Here is a 16,421-nt window from a genome sequence, read left to right as displayed (position 1 = left end):
ATGCATAGAAAGTACTTTGAAGCCGAGTGTTGTTGGCTCACACCTGTAATCCTAGCTACTCAGGAGGCTAATATCTAAGGATCATGGTTCAAAGCCAGCCCAGGCAGGAAAGTCTGTGAGACTCTTATTTCCAATAAAACCACTAGAAAATCAGAAGTGGCACTGTGGCTCAAGTGGTAGAGCACTTGTCTTGAGCTGAAGAGTGCAGGGACAGCACCCAAGCCCAGAATTCAAGCCCCATGACCAGCAGAAAGAAAGAAAGGAAGGAAGGAAGGAGGGAAGGAGGGAGGGAGGGAGGGAGGGAGGGAGGGAGGGAGGAAGGAAGAAAAGAAAGAGAGAGAGAGAGAGAGAGAGAGAACTTTGACTATGTATTTACCCTCCTCCTGTTGCTAATACTATTCCCCTAACAGAACCTATTTCACTCAGGTCATACATTTTTAAATGTGTAATAATTGTATTCAAGCATGGTATTTCAAACAGGCATCTATATTACATTTTAACCAGAATAACACTCCTTTTTTGCATCCTTCGTTCAGTCCTTGGCTAACACCTGTAATCCTAGCTACTCAGGAGGATGAGATCTGAGGATGTGGGTGCAAAGCCAGCTGGGAGAGAAAAAGTCCTTGACACTCCACCTCCAATTAACCAAGGCATTCAATTCCCTCGCTCACGCCAAGGAGTGAAGTTATTCCCTCACTCCAGGGATTGCCACCCATTGAAGAAACATGACCACTTTTTAGAACGGCATAAGCCTCCCCACCGTGAGTAGCTCTTATTAGAATACTTTTGTTTTTACCAAAGGATTTACTCTATTCCAAAATGCTCAGCAACTGACCAGCTTTACTCATGAGCAAACCTGAACACATCATTCAGTGCCTCTCCATTTTCATCCTGAGCTAATTTTTATTTTCCCTGCCTGCTGCTGGCCTTCAGTCTACAGATGGGTTTACAGATTGAGTCCTTTGCTTGATGGAAAAAATTGGGGGTGGTAGGAAAGCCTTAAAAATTCCCATTGACAGGGAACAATCTCTTCTTGTTTGAAGTCTAATGTAGAAGGGGGAAGGTCTCCAAGCACAGAACCATGGGCATTTCCCATCAATCTCTGTCCCAGGCTTACCATTTGGACAGTAGAGTTTCATCAGTTAATTTATGTATCAGTTAGGATAAGCTAATTGCTGCAACAACCAATATAACAATTTCAGTGGCCTAACACATTAGAGCTTAATTCTTACCACAGTAATAGCTGACCATCAGGGGTACCTGGCTCCATGCAGTCATTCACAGACTCAGAGAGGTGGTAGATTCCACCATCTTCAACCCAAGACTTCCAAGATCTTCCGGGCCATTGGCTTCAGCTTGTGAAGAGAAAAAAAAACAGGTTGAGTTTTCCATAGGTCAGGCCTAGACATAGGACATATCATTTCCTGTTTGGCTTTTCACCAGGCTCAGCTTGGTCCTGTGGCTAATAGTCCAGTGATGTGCTCAGGGAAAAAAAAAAAGGTCACTGTTGAACTGGCTTCCTCTACCACCATACACTGCACACATACACAGTGTATTTATTATTTTTGCCCATTGGTGAGCAGCTAATACTTATCAGGAGTCCTCAGGGAAGAGGAGGGTGAGGATGTCTCTGAAACCAAAGGAAGGTTCAGCAGCCACCCGGCAGTGCATTTCTCCCAACTTTCTCTGACTATACCTTCTTCACAGACATGTTCACAGCGCCATCTGCTGTTCAGAAAAAAAGCAGGGAGTCAGGTTAGACAAATCAGAACTTAATACTCTAGAATCTTCATTGATTTGGTACCCAGAAAAGATTAAAGGAGATCTAACCTTGTACACCTGTAATCCTAACTACTCAAGAGGTTAAGACATGGACAATCAAGGTCCAGAGCCACTCTGGGCAGAAAAGTCCAAGAGACTCAATCTCCAATTAGTCAGCAAATTGCTAGACTGTAGATGAAACTCAAGTGGATAGAGTACCAGCCATGAGCAGGAAATGCAAATGGAGTATAAGGCCCCAGAGTTCAATCCTACACCTTAAAAAACTCTACTTAATGAACTAGTTAATGGATCTGAAATTAAAAACCCAACATGGTGTGTGGTAACTCATGGCTATAATCCCAACTACTTGAGAGGCAAAGGCTAGGAAGATTGCAATTTGAGGCCCATCTGGGCAAAAAAGTTAAAGAGACTTTATCACAACAAACAAGCCAGGCATAATGGCTCACTTTTGTTACCCCAGCTATGATATGGCAAAAATAGGGATATCATGGTCCAAGCCCAGACAAAAACATAACACCTGACCTGAAAAAAAAAAAATAACTGAAGTATTATTGGCTAAGGGGTGGGGCTCAAATGGTAGAGTTCCTGCCTAACAAGAATAAGGCCATGAGTTCAAGCTCCAGCACCATGAAAGAAAAAGAGGGAGGAAAAAAACAAATAAATGAGAGAGGAGGGAGCAGGGGAAGGGGGAGGGAGGAGAGAGAATGAGAAGAGAATCATGTACTAGGGATTCAATTTAGGGCTTCCACGATAGCTAGGCTGCATTCCAAACCTTTGTTGCGTTAGTTGTTTTTTGGGGGTAAAGTCTCACAGTTTTACCCAGGACCATCCTTGGACATCAACCTTTCTATCTATGTCCCTCTCCTCTAATCTCCGTACTGGGATTTCAGTTGCATATCATTATGTCCAGGTTATTAGTCAAGATGGGGTGGGGGAGTGTGGAAGGGGTCTTGCTAACACTTTTCCTGGTGTGGCCTCAAATAATGATCCTCCTGATCTCCTTCTAAGAGGCTGGAATTACAGATGGGAACTACTGTGCCTGTCCCTTTGATTTGAGTCTCTTAAAATGAAGAATTCCATTGAATTGATTCTGGATGAATTTTGGTGCCTTTCCCCCTTAATTCTCCATTTACATGATAGTCATTTAAATTCAAGTCACCTATTACTAGGATTGTGAGAACATAATAATTAAGTTTTTCTGGAGTTCTCATAATTAATGCTTGATTTATTTATTTTTGTAAGTTATGGGGCTTGAACTCTGGGCCTGGGCACTGTCCCTCAACTCTTCAACTCAAGGCAACCTCGGGTTTTCTGGTGATTGATTGGAGATAAGAGTCTCAAGGACTTTCCTGCCTAGGCTGGCTTTGAAACATGATCCTCAGATCTCAGCCTCCTGAGTAGCTAGGATTATAGGTGTGAGCCACCGGCACCTGGCAATACCTTTTTTCCCCCAGTCCGGCGGCTTGAACTCAGGGCCTGGGCGCTGTCACTGAGCTCTTCAACTTAAGCTACCACTCTACTACTTGAGCCACAGTGCCATTTCCGGCTTTTTCTGCTTATATTGTATTGAGGAATCAAACCCAGGGCTTCATGCGTTCTAGGCAAGCACTCTTACCACTGAGCCACATTCCCAGCCCAGATCCCTGCTTCTTAACTCTCATTCTCATTCTCATTCTCTTCCCTCTCTCCCTCTCTCCTTCCCTTTTTTTCTCTCATCTTCAATTTTTAATTCCCCTAAAGATTTTTCTACAATATTTAAAAAAAACTAATCTTCATTGTTTCTATTAGTCACTGTCTAATTTTTTCAGAAATACAAATGTGTGCACGCTTGCACACGCACAAGCACATGCACACACACACACACACACACACACACACACACACACACACACACACACAATGTCAATTCCCAACACCAGCCCTGTGGTTGAATACTGCTTTACTGAGCTGCCTATTTGACTTAAAACCCCATTATTCCACAGAATACCATTTAGGTGGAACATAACATTTTTTCCTGTCCATTTCTTATATTGATCCAGTTTCACCTTAAAATGATGCAAAAAAAAAAGGCTTATGATGCTAGCCTTACACAGAACCCACCCCATTTTCCAGAGAGCAGCTTACAACCTAACCAGTCATTTGGCGCCACCTTCTGGACACAGAGGGTTTTAACAAGCAGATCTGTTGAGCACCAGGTGTGTCCAATCGTTTCCTACTGAAACAACACTTTATATAGCCCTTTATCACAAATATTTTTGACTTCTTAATATCTCAAAAGCTCTCTTGCCCTGTTTCCTCGACTATTTTACAGCTTGCCTTTTGATTCATGGTTCACTCAAAATCCTGAGGATCAAAGTCTCCTATGTCCAACAGGCAGCAGACAGACAGTGGACAGAAGTCCCAGCTTGCTAGTCCCAGCTTGCTAGCACAGGGACAGGCACACAGTAGGAGCTTTTTGTGGCTTTTTAATGAAATGGTGATTAATACTAGCATTGGGGAAAGATGACACAGATATCCTTATTTTAAAGATGGGTTTGTCTTTAGACTTCTAGCTTGCGGGGGTGGGTAACAGGAAGTGCTCCATGCTTCCAGCAAGGCTCGGGGAGGTCCAGCCTGCAGACCATATAAGGTTCAAGAAATCATTTGATACCTGACAGGGCAGACATACATTCTTCTTATGTGCTTTTCTTTGGCCATCTACCTATATTTATAACTTGTATGGCCCATAATGATGTTCTAAATATCCAAATGGCCCTGGGCAGAAAAAAAGATTCCCCAGCCCTGACTACACTGGAGAATCTTGAGATTCCTGAGAGATACAGAACCTTGAGTCAGGGACGCATGCTCCACCTGAACTGCCCCCGCATTTAGCCTTGAGTGTGTGTGTGTGTGTGTGTGTGTGTGTGTGTGTGTGTGCATGGCCTTCTGTGTCCATCCTTGGACAAAGTGTCACATTTGTCCAGTGGAAATATATAAACAGGCACCCATGCTGCTGAATTGAGTTGGGAATTATGGACTTAGGAGTCATGGGATGGGCTGCTAATAGAATGAAGCTGGTGCTACTGAGCAGAATCTGAGTCCAAGCGGGAATGGACCAGTGCTGTTATGCTGCTATGCTAGGTGCTGTGGCCATTGCTGCTGAGTCTGTGGGCATGGAGCTTTGGATTCATATGATCTCCATTCTCACCTTCATGGATGCTGAGAACTACCTGCAATACAGGATGTAAATCTTTCAATGAGTGTTTGCCTGTTTAAAAACTGGTGATACTTTGGAAAGCAGTCTGGAGGGTCCTTAGAAAGCTAAAGCTTGACCTCCCTTACGACCCAGTCATACCACTTCTAGGCATCTACCCTGAACAACAGGAACCAATATACAAGGACACGTGCACCTCCATGTTTATTGCAGCACTGTTCGCAATAGCTAGGATATGGAAACAACCTAGGTGCCCCACCACAGATGAATGGATCCAAAAATTGTGGTATCTATACACAATGGAATATTATGCAGCCATTAGAAATGACAAAATAATGGCATTTGCAGGGAAATGGATGGAGCTAGAAGGAATCATGTTGAGCGAGGTAAGCCAAGAACGAAGAGACAAACGGTACATGGTCTCCCTCATAAGTGGATGCTAAATCCAAAAGGTTAGGTGATACGACAAAACTAACAGGACTTAAGAAACAAAGAACTCCCGCTCATCTGGTTGAACCACTACTAAATATCCTCATGCTGCTGATCACAAATATGGTATATAACATGTGAACACTGTTATATATTACAGACTGTGGTAGACAATTTGCTCCAGGGAAGTTAGAATGAACTTGTGACTTTGAAATTATGTAATCATTTAATCACAATCAAAAAAAAAAAAAAAGAACCTCGGGGAAGGGAGGGAGGGAGGGGATGGTAGGGGGAAAACAATGGAGGGGGTAACAATGTTCAAGAGGAAGTGTACTCATAACCTCACTCATGTAACTGTAACCCTCTGTATAGTAGCTTTACAATAAAAAAAAAAAAACTGGTGATAAAAGCTGGACACCAGGGCTGGCATTGTGGCTCAGTGGTAGAGTGCTTGCCTAGCATGCATGAAGCCCTGGGTTTGATTCATCAGTACCACATAAACAGAAAAGGCTGGAAGTGGTGCCGTGGCTCAAGTGGTAGAGTGGTAGCTTTGAGCTGAAGAGCTCAGGGATAGCGCCCACACCCTGAGTTCAAACCCCAGGACTGGGAGAAAAAGGTATTGCCAGTGCCAGTGGCTCGTACCTGTAATCCTAGCTACCCAGGAGGCTAGGATCTGAGGATCACGGTTCAAAGCCAACCCAGGCAGGAAAGCCCATGAGACTCTTATCTCCAATTAACCACCAGAAAACTGGAAGTGGTGCTGTGGCTCAAGTGGTGGAGCACTAGCCTTGAGTTGAAGAGCGCAGGGACAGCACCCAGGCCCAGAGTCCAGAGTTCAGGTCCCACTGACAAAAAAAAAAAAAAAAAATCTGGGCACCAGTGGCTCACGCCTATAATCCTAGCTATTCAAGAGGGCTGAGATTTGAGGATCATGGTTCAAAGCTAGCCTGGGCAGGAAAGTCCATACGACTCTTATTTCCAATAAACTACTCAGAAAAATACAGAAGTGGCCCTGTGGCTTAAGTGGTACTGCTCTAGTCTTGAGCACCAAGAGGCTTAGGAACAGCACCTGGTCCTGGGTTCAAGCCTTAGCGCTGGCAAAAAAAAAAAAAAAAAAAAAAAAAAATCCCACAAAAACTGGTGATACTGATATCAAAAAGTAAGAGAAACTGAAGCAACTTACCAGCAGCTTCTATGGTATCCCAGTTCAGAGTCCCCAAGGGGCATCCAGAAGTCTCAGTCATTGTCCTAAACCTGTATCCACCTTGAAAGGGCAGAACTTCGAAGACAGAGCACCATCCCTCCATCCATCCACCAATAGTAATACCCACCTCAAAGGAACCGGATCGTCTCCTCAAAGCAACCAGGGCTGACAGGGTCAGAACTGGGATAATAATCAATCTGGCTATACTTTAGAATGGCTTCTTTGCCCTAATTCTTCCTCTGTGTAAACCTAAACTCCTGTTCAGCACCCTGAAGATGGGTTAAAGTGATTACTTTCCCCTCTTCCCCGGGCACTGCCCACACTAAACAAATCTCCCTTCTCTGCCTTTCTCCACTACTCATCTCATTAATGGCCAGATTAGGGTAAGTGGCCAGACCTCACATGAAGCTTTCTGAAGCCCACTGGCTGCTTGACCTTGACCGTCTAGATTACTATAACGACCAAGGGCCAAAATTATCTTAAGCTATCGGGTCCTTTAATAGCCACTTACCATAATTTTTGTATCTGGCCCAACCTTCTCCTATTTTTTTTTATTTTCTTGCAGATTTATTTTTTAATTTACTTCATTGTTATTATAAAAGTGACATACAGAGGGATTGCAGTTATGTGAGTCAGGTGATAAGCGCATGTTGCCACTCCTTCCCTCACTCTCTCCCAGTCCCTCCCTCCCTTCTCCACCCACTAGTTAGACAGTTCACTTTCAACAGTGTCCAGGGAGCACCACTGATGCCCTTTTTCACCCTTTCTCCCTCAACTTCTGGGGCCTCCCCATCCTCCCAAAGACAGACAAACCAACAAACCAGACAGAAAGAAAAGAAAACAGAAGCGCTGGGAAGGTGGCTCAGTGGTAGAGCGCTTGCCTTGCATGCCTGAGGCCCTGGATTCGATTCCTCAGCACCACATGAGCAAAAAGAAAAAAAAAGCCAGAAGTGGCACTGTGGATCAAATGGTAGAGTGCTAGCCTTGAGCTGAAGAGCTAAGAGACAGCGCCCAGGCCCAGAGTTCAGGCCCCACAACTGGACCCGCCCCCCCCCCCCCCAAAAAAAAAGAAAACAGAAATAACAACAAAGAAAAAAAAACTCATATCCATTTCTTGGAGTTCATTTCATAATATATATTATTTTATATGATCAGATACATGTAGGCATTGTACCTTTCTTTCTCCCCTATGAGTATCCTCCTTTGGTCTCACTGTGTGACTGTCTAAAGACATATATAATTTATCATGTCCCCGTGTACTTTAGATTTAGCTTTCACATATGAGAGAACATATGCATTGTTTGTCTCTCTGAATGTAGCTTACCTCACTTAACATGATTTGTTCTAGGTCCATCCATTTCCTTGCAAATGACATAATATTATTCTTTCTAGTGGCTGTGTAAAATTCCACCGTGTATAGTTACCACATTTTGTGGATCCATTCATCTATTGTGCAGCATCTTGACTATTGTGAATAGTGCAGCAATGAACATGGTTGTGCAAGTATCTTTACAATATCCTGGCTTATGATATTCTGGGAAGATGCCCAGGAGTGGTATGGCTGTGTCATAGAGATCTATGTTTAGTTTTGTGTGTGTGTGTGTGTGTGTGTGTGTGTGTGTGTGTGTGTGTGTGTGTGAAAATACCATACAGAGGGGTTACAATTACATGGGCAAGGTAATGAGTACATTTCTTATCAAGCATTGTTGCCTCCTCCTTTGTTTCCCCTTCCCATCCCTTCCCATCTCCCCCTTCCCCCTCTCACTTCCCGATCCCCCCCCCCACCAAAGTTGTAAAGTTTGTTTTTTTGACATAACGTCTTGTACATCTCATTGTTGCAATGGGTCCACCTGTATCCCTATTTAAACGATTTGTCTATGTTTAGTTTGTTGAGGAGCCTCCAGACTGTAGTCCAAAGAGGCTGTATTAGTTTACATTCCCACCAACGGTGTAAATATTTGTTGTTGTTCAAATTCATAATGTTGGCCAGTCTGACAGGGCTGAGATGGAATCTTAGAGTAGTTTTGATTTGCATTTCTTTTATGGCCAGGGATGTTGAGCATTTCCTCATGTGTTTCTTTGCCATTCTTATGTCTTCTGAGAAGTCTCTCTTTAGCTTCTTTGCACAGTTAGTGATTGCTCATTAGCTTTGGGAGCTCTTTGAGCTCCTTGTATATTTTGGATATTAGACCTTTTTCTATTATGGGAACATTTTGGAAAATCACATTAAGCTTGGCAGACCCCAGCCTCTACAAACTCTAAAACCAAGGAGAAAATAATATCTTAAATCCATAGAAGAGCTCTCCTGCTGGAACCTATCTTGTGTGGGATTTTCCTCCCCCACAACTTCTCTGATGCTCATTTTTATCTCCCCTTAATATGGCTTAACATACCTTGTCAAAGTTCCAACAGTTCAGTTTAACAATCTTTTTTTGCTGCTGTTGTTGTAGTAGTACCAGTACTAGGGCTTGAATTTAGGGCCTAGGCAATGTCCCTTAGCTTTTTTTGCTCAAGGCTACTCTACCACTTGAGCAACAGCTCCACTGTTGGCTTTTTTTTGTTGGTTAACTGGAGATTAGTCTTATGGACTTTCCTGTATGGTGTGGCTTTGAACCTTGATCCTCACATTTTTGGCTCCTGTGTAGCTAAAATTAAAGGTGTTAACTACTGCTCAGTTTAACAATCTTAATTGGCTGTATTCTTCATGATAGATTCAGCAACATATCATTCCATCAAATAGGATAATAAATCTTCTGATGAGTCAGGTAAAAGAGGTTGTTTTTACAGGAAGAAAAGGGCAGAAAAATAGAAACAAACGAAACCAGGAAGTGGATTGGCCTTCTTCAACTTATTTTCTTTGTAAGGCAAGGAGGGAACAATTGAGAAATAACCGATTGGTTAACATCAGATCGCCTTTTCTGTGTGAGAATTGGGGCAGGGGAAACCTCATTATTGTAGTGTCAAGTGAAACTACAGTGGGAAATTTGGCAAGCCCAACCCCTCAGTAGAGACCTTTCACTGACAGAGTGTTTTCTAACTTCCTTATATTTCCTCATCACCCTGATAACCAGTTGTAAAAAAAAAAAAAAAGTCCTGGCTTCTCAGATCAGATAAATGTTAATTCAAGCTTGATGAGTGGACTCTAGCATGAGTTTTTGATTTTTTGTTTTGTTTTGTCTGTTTCTTGGAAAAGGGTCTTGCTATTGAACTCAGGTTGGACTAGAACAGGAGATTCTCCTGCCTCTTCTCCCACATGCTAGGATTTCAGAACATACACTGATCTTTAGGCATACCATTTTGATCTTTAGCCTGGTGCAGTAGACTTTCCTATAGAAACCTAGTCCAAAACTGTGGCAACAACGCTGTCCTGTAATTTTTATTTAAGAACTGGAGTAGGTGCTGGGCATCCGTGCTTCACGCCTGTAATCCTAGTTGCTCACTAGGCTGAGATCTGAGGATTATGGTTTGAAAGTGAGGTACAGCATTTGGCCTCAGCAAGGCATTTGGAGATAGAAGGTGACTGAGACAAAGGTTCACCTGGGAGTATACAAATAGAGGACATAAATCATCTTTTCTTGTTCCTGCCCCTGGAACAGCAGGTTCAGATCCCTCCCATTTTTGCCCAGTGGGAGGGGCCCAATCAGACAAAAACTTTCATCCAATAGGAAAGAACTTTGACAGTGAGTGACCCACTGTTGAACAAATCAAACCAAAGATATATTCCCCAAGAGGGAGAGGACTAAGGACCAAATTCCTAGTGGGAACAAAGAAGCCTCAGTTTCCCTCATAGGGTAACAGAGAGGTCCCGTCCCACTATTTACCTTCAAATATTGTTTACCCTTGACACTTTTTTACCTTTTTATTAAAAGGTAAGAGAAAAGGACCTAAAACACCTCTTGATGGTTTCAGCAGCCAGCTGTGGCAGGAAAGGTTGAGACTCTTAGCTGGGACAAACCACCAAAAAGCTGGAAGTGGAGCTGTGGTTCAAGTAATAGAGAGGCAGCCTTGAGCAGAAAATGCTAAGGAATAGCACTCAGGCCCTGAGTTCAAGTACATGCACATATGTGCACACATACCACACAGAGACACACACACACACACACACACACACACACACCCTGTAGTATGATTCACACCTGTCCCACGAACCTAGTTCCACCCACCCACACAAATGGCACAAATGCACTGATTGAGGAAGAAAATTACCATTTTGCTACTTCTTTCCCCAGGCTCCTTTCTCCACAAAAAGCAATCCTCTTCCCTCACCTCACTCTCCTATACCAGGACTTTGGGGCTCAGGGCTTAGGTCCTGATTTTCTAGCCCTCTGTGAAACTGTGAAATATACATTTGATCTTGTTCCTACTCCCTGGCATACAACTTCCCAAATACTAGGAATCTTGAAAATGACAGTTGTCTTTTTTTGTATGGTCATAAATTGATTGGTGATTGGTGACCTCTAGGTAGCATCTGGATGGGGGTGGTTCGATCAACGACAAGATTAGAGGCTTGTGAATTTCAGTCCAACTCCAACTTCTGGGATAGGGAGAGGGGCTGAAGATTAAGGCGATTACTAGTGGCCCATGAGTTAGTCAATCATGCCTGTATAATGAAGCTTCCATAAAAAACAACAACAACAAGGTGACTGAGGACAGTGGCTCCTTATAATCCCAGCAACTCAGGGATAGAGATTAGGAGGGCAGAAGTAAGAGGACAACCAGGAGAAAAAGAACACCCTCATCTCAACAACAACAACAACACAAACCCAGCTGCCTATGGTGGCATACCCTTGTCCTCTTAGCTACACAGAAAGTGTAAGTGAGGGAACCCAGGCCAGCTAGGCAAAAGTTCAAGATCCTACCTCAAAATTAACAAAATCTCAAAGCAGTAGAGCACCACTCCAGCAAGTGTGACACCCTGAGTTCAAGCCCTGTGAGAAGACACCATCTTTTCTGTCAAACTAAAATGTCTCCATCTTGTAACCAGTCACTATTATATATTGATATTTCCTGGAATTACGTGCTTCTTGGCTTCAGTTGTACCTATCGTCTGTGTTATTTGTGACCAGCCAGTCATGTCTGGTGTATAAATCTTTGTCAGTGGAATAAAGAACAGCAACCTCACCCCTCCCTCCTTGAGTGGGAACTTTCCACTGACTTTACCAATCTCCTGCAGTGTAACCATTCCCAGCCACCCATGATGAGAAGAATGTGTGCCTTTGCCTCCAAGAGTACACCCACCCTCAGTAGGGACTTTCACTGACAAACTGATTTCTAACTTTCTTGTATTACCTTATCACCCTGATAACCAATTGTTTAAAAAAAAAAAAAAAGTGAGCCTGACTCCTTAGCAACAGGAAAAGGGCATCACCCCTTGAGTTAGGATAAAAAGCCATGAAGAACACCCCACCCAGTGTATACTTGCCTCGCCCTGGGGAGAGTGGCAGACTATGTTTTCATAGAGAAGTATAATGCCTGGACAAAAATCTCCTGTATCTTTTGTGCATCTATTCATTTTCTGACACTAGAGGGTCATTGTGTGTTTCCAACAGCCCAGTACCTCCGAAACAAAACAGCAAAAGGATGGGGTTTGGAAAGCTCCTGGGTGGCTGAACACATGGAATTTCCAGGAAGGTGGGCCGGGACATGTCCTTGTGGAGGAGGACATACCACGCTTTCCTAGGGTCAGAAGTGTCTGCACTGGCAAGCCTCCCAGACCTGGCCCTATGTAACTCCTCATCTCTACTTATTTATATGACTTAAAATACTCTTATAAAATGGTAAACGAACCTGTTTCCTTGCATTCTGTAAGCTGCTGTAGCAAATTCATAAAATCCAACAAGGGGATCCTGGAAACTCCAATTTCTAGCAGAAACTCAGAAAGAACAACGTGGGGCTTGTCACTGGTGTTATAAGTGGGGGCCCATTGGGTGTGACTGACTTTGATTATTAACTATATTCTCAGGTCCTGCCTGCCTGCTGTAGGGGCCAAACGAACATCAACATAGAGGGACAGGCAGCAGTAGGTGGTCTAGACTGCCACGTTTCACCTTTGCCGTTTACTACAGTGTTACCTGCCTTTTCCTTGTAGGGATCTGGGTTTGTTTGTTCCTTCCGGTCTAAAAGCAGGTGGAGAGCTAGCCACACACAGCTTAATTCCATAGATCTGAGCAGCATCAGCTACCAAATCAAGTCTTTCCTGTGAAGCATCCTTTTCGACCCTGACAAAGCTGCTCACGGACTTTCCTCCAGATCACCTGGGACCCCGCCCAGTGTCTGTTGTCTTATATTGGGGTCCTGTTGTTTGGAGCAAGGATTTGACCAAGACCTTGCACTCAGGTGCCACGGGTGTCGGGTGTCCTTCATGGTGAAGGGCAGGTGCTTGGAATGCAAATCGGGGCAGGTCTTCTCTCCTGTCGTGGCCTACCCTGTAATACTACTATCTCATGCAGCGGCATCTTCCCTCCTCTGGTGAGCAGATCTGTATTTTCCACGGCCCAGAGAAAGCCTCCCAGACTGAATCCAGGTCAATCCACTGATCTCACCTGCCTGGGGGGTCTGAAGCATCCAGGTACTCATAGACCTGGGAGCATTCGGCCGGCTTTCGTCTTTAATTAAGGCAGAATCACGTGTAAAGCAATAGAGGCTGTTCCTCTGCCTCGGCGTCAGGGTTTTTTAAACAGCCACACGGAGATGAAGGTCCCGGTTCCGAGGATGCCAGGAGCCTCCTTCTCTTCCTGAGGGGCGCAGCGACCTCTTGTGGCTCCTTCTGGGGAGCCGCACAAGCGGGCCGCGGGGAAGCCCGATTGCCCGTACTTGGCCTAATTACAATAGTTTAATTAACACCGTCTGTCTGACACCTCGGTGTCTCCACTGTTCACTCGGGTGGTGGCTTGGCCGGGCGGGAGCCACGGGATTGGACCGCGCCGGGTACCGGCGGGGCGGGGGGCGGGGGGAGGAACGAGGGGAGGAGGAAGGCGGAGCGGGGCGGGGGCGTGGCCTGGGTGGGGCGTGTCCTCGGTGGGCGTGGTCCTGGAAATTCCCTGGCGCGGGGCGGGGAGCGGGCGCCGCGGTCAGCTGAGCGGCGCCGGGCAGGTCGCGAGGCCGCGCGTCAGCCTCTGGCCGGCCGCGGTCCTCCCCCCCCCCCCTTGTCCCCCTCACGGCTGATCGCCAGGCCGGCGTCCGCATCCGGGTCCAGAGCTGTCCTCCGGGGCCGCGATGTCGGGGACGCAGTGACTCGGAGGGAACCGATCGCGGCGGCCGGTGAGCCCGGAAGGGGAGCAACCGAGCTGGGCGGGCAGGGTGGGCCCGCGCCCGGGAAGCCCGGGAAGCGGTTCCCGGCCCCCCCGGGCTGCCCGCGTGGGGGTGTGAGGGGCGGGGCGGCCCTCCCGCGGGACGGCGGTCCCGGGGAGGCTCCAGGCCCAGCCGATCCACCCTGACCTGGTGGGAAAGGGCATCAGGGTGTAGCGGAGGTGTGTGTGTGTGGCGGGGGGGGGGGGGGGGGGGGGGGGGACAGGCCAGCTCAAGGAGGTTAACCCACCCCCGGCCCGCCCGCGGCAGGTGACTTCCTCCGCAGGTCACCGAGGTGGTTTGAGGGTGACGTCTTCCCACAGGTTGAGAATGATTGTGCGGCCAGTTCCTGATGATAGTTAGGATATGGCTAAAGGTACCCTTTGGGGAGGCATGAAATGACTGCCTTAATGAGGGGGTTCCGAATGGCCATGTGACCCCTCTCCGAGCGGGGGGCGGGGGCAGGGCTCAGTGGGGTCTATCAAATATGAAACCTGGTGTCAGAGACAGACACACAGAGATGGAGGGGGGGGGGGGAAGGAGAGGAAGAGGAGTATGAATGTTTCATGAAGCTGAGAACCTCCAGGGAATCACTTACCCTGGGAAGTGTGTAAGGAGACTCAGAAAATGCAAGAAGCTTCTGGCCTAGCCTCACCTCCACTACCAGGAGTTCTGTTGTATGGGCCTAAGGACAGAATCAACAACTTGGAAGTATTAGGAAAGGAAGGAAGGCAGAGCTGGGATGCCCAATGCCTTCAGAATTTACCAGACAGCCACCTATGCCTAGGGAGAAACAGGGAGGGAGTCCAGACTGCCTCCCAGGATAGGTTGAGGTTTGTATTGGGCTGAGAGCAGCCTGGAGCAGAGGTCAAGGGCAAGGACTACCCTAGAATGGACCGGACACAGTGAAGTGTCTATGTGACCTGAGGACAAGGGTTGATGAGTCTGTGGGTCTTGGTATGGTTTTACATTGAATCAGTTTTTGGAGTTGTTTCTATGTTGTGGACCTACTACGAAAATGTCTTTTTGACAACTGGGCTTTAGGTTGCATATTATGCAACAAGACGTGTGTGTGTGTGTGTGTGTGTGTGTGTGTGATGAACTCTGGATGTGAACACTGTCCCTTAGTTTTTCCTACTAAAGGCTGGCTGCTCTACTAGCAGCCAGCTAGATGTGACACATCCACATCCAGCTTCTTCTTGGTTAATTGGAGATAAAAGCTTCATAGTCTTTCTTTCCCCAGCTAGCTACTAACCCCTGACCCTCAGATCTCAACTTCCTGAGTAGCTAGTATTACAGGTGTGAGCCACCAACACTCAGCCCAAGTAGACTTCTTGAAAGCAATTGGTTCTCATATTCCCTTCCTCCCTTAAGGAATAGAATACAAAATACACCTACCAGTCCCCAACCTGCTTTTCTGAGCTTTGTATACACATCATATTTCATGAGTTCTTTAGGATTTATGAAATAATAGAGCCAAAATTCAAAGGAAAAGATTAGTAATTAAACTATTATGGTAAAAAGTTTTCACTGTTTCCACTCTGGCTTATGTATGATGAAGAAATATTAGAATGTGTTATGAAACAATATCCAGGGATGAGATATGCAGTCATTCAGAAAGCAGGTCTAATTTTTAAAGTAAGTTTTCAAAGTAGAGGTCTAGAATGTGGAAATGAATGCTGAGCAACTGTGGGGGAAGCCACAGCAATACCAGCATGTGGGGTTTGTCGTTTACACAGCAAGAAGCATTTCCCCGGTGTTAGACTTACAAGTACCTCATTATACTGTATTTTAATTTCATTTCAACAAACACTTACTGAGAGCCTGCTGTGTTCCAGTCTCTAGGTAGAATAAGATGGAGAAAATAGATATGCACAAGGTGATGATCATGATTGTCAGAGAGGCCAAGGTAGAATGACTGCAAATTCCTTTTGGGTACCTGAGGAGAGAGTTCAGTCTTCAGTCATATTTGAGCTGGACATTGAACTGTCACCATTTGCCCAAGGACATAAAAGAGGGAATGGCTCAGAGGCTAGGAATGCATGGAACTGTAAACCCTTTGATGTGGAGCAGTGGTTAGGTGACAGGAAATGACACTGGTTGGTAGACAAATTGGGCCCAGATGCTGAGACACCTTATTTATCTTGGTAAAAACTCTGCTTTATATGAGAATAGGTATGTTTTCAGGAGGTGATGTCCTGTTCCCAAAGAAACCAGGAAGCCAGTAATGGGATTGAACTGGAGAAAGATGCAAATCAAGCCATTGAGGGGCTATTAAAATTCATTAAAATACCTGCTTGGCCTTTCCTTATAATGTTCTCAGTGCTGAGGATACAGCAGTAGATGACACAGGCAACCCATTGTCTGTGAAGCTCAACATCGCCAAAGTCCAGACAAAATCAGAAGCTCCTGAGTCACCCCTGTGGGATGGAGAGGAGGTGGGTTTTAGAAGCATTTTAGAAGTGAACTGACTAGATTTGATGGCTGAGGAGAAGAAGGGAATGGAAAGAAGCAAGTATCACTCCC

The 16,421-nt window shown here is 45.5% G+C and overlaps 1 protein-coding gene across 3 annotated transcripts in view; it reads left to right on the top strand.

Annotated features, from left to right (window-relative positions):
• The first annotated feature begins 13,674 nt into the window (after positions 1–13,674).
• Optn (optineurin) overlaps positions 13,675–16,421 on the top strand; it is a 32,165-nt gene continuing 29,418 nt past the window's right edge. For 2 of the 3 annotated variants that reach the window (XM_042686095.1, XM_042686094.1), the window contains exon 1: positions 13,675–13,868. The gene's annotated coding sequence lies outside the window, so the exon portion shown is untranslated. The remainder of the gene's footprint in view (positions 13,869–16,421) is intronic. The other variant, XM_042686096.1, reaches the window with a different exon arrangement.

This window comes from Dipodomys spectabilis, unplaced genomic scaffold (genome assembly GCF_019054845.1).
Source record: "Dipodomys spectabilis isolate Male_0828 unplaced genomic scaffold, ASM1905484v1 ptg000096l, whole genome shotgun sequence".
NCBI classification, from domain to species: Eukaryota; Metazoa; Chordata; class Mammalia; order Rodentia; family Heteromyidae; genus Dipodomys; species Dipodomys spectabilis.
Note: the sequence above shows the minus strand (reverse complement) of the source record. Positions and strands in the feature narration are given on the sequence as shown.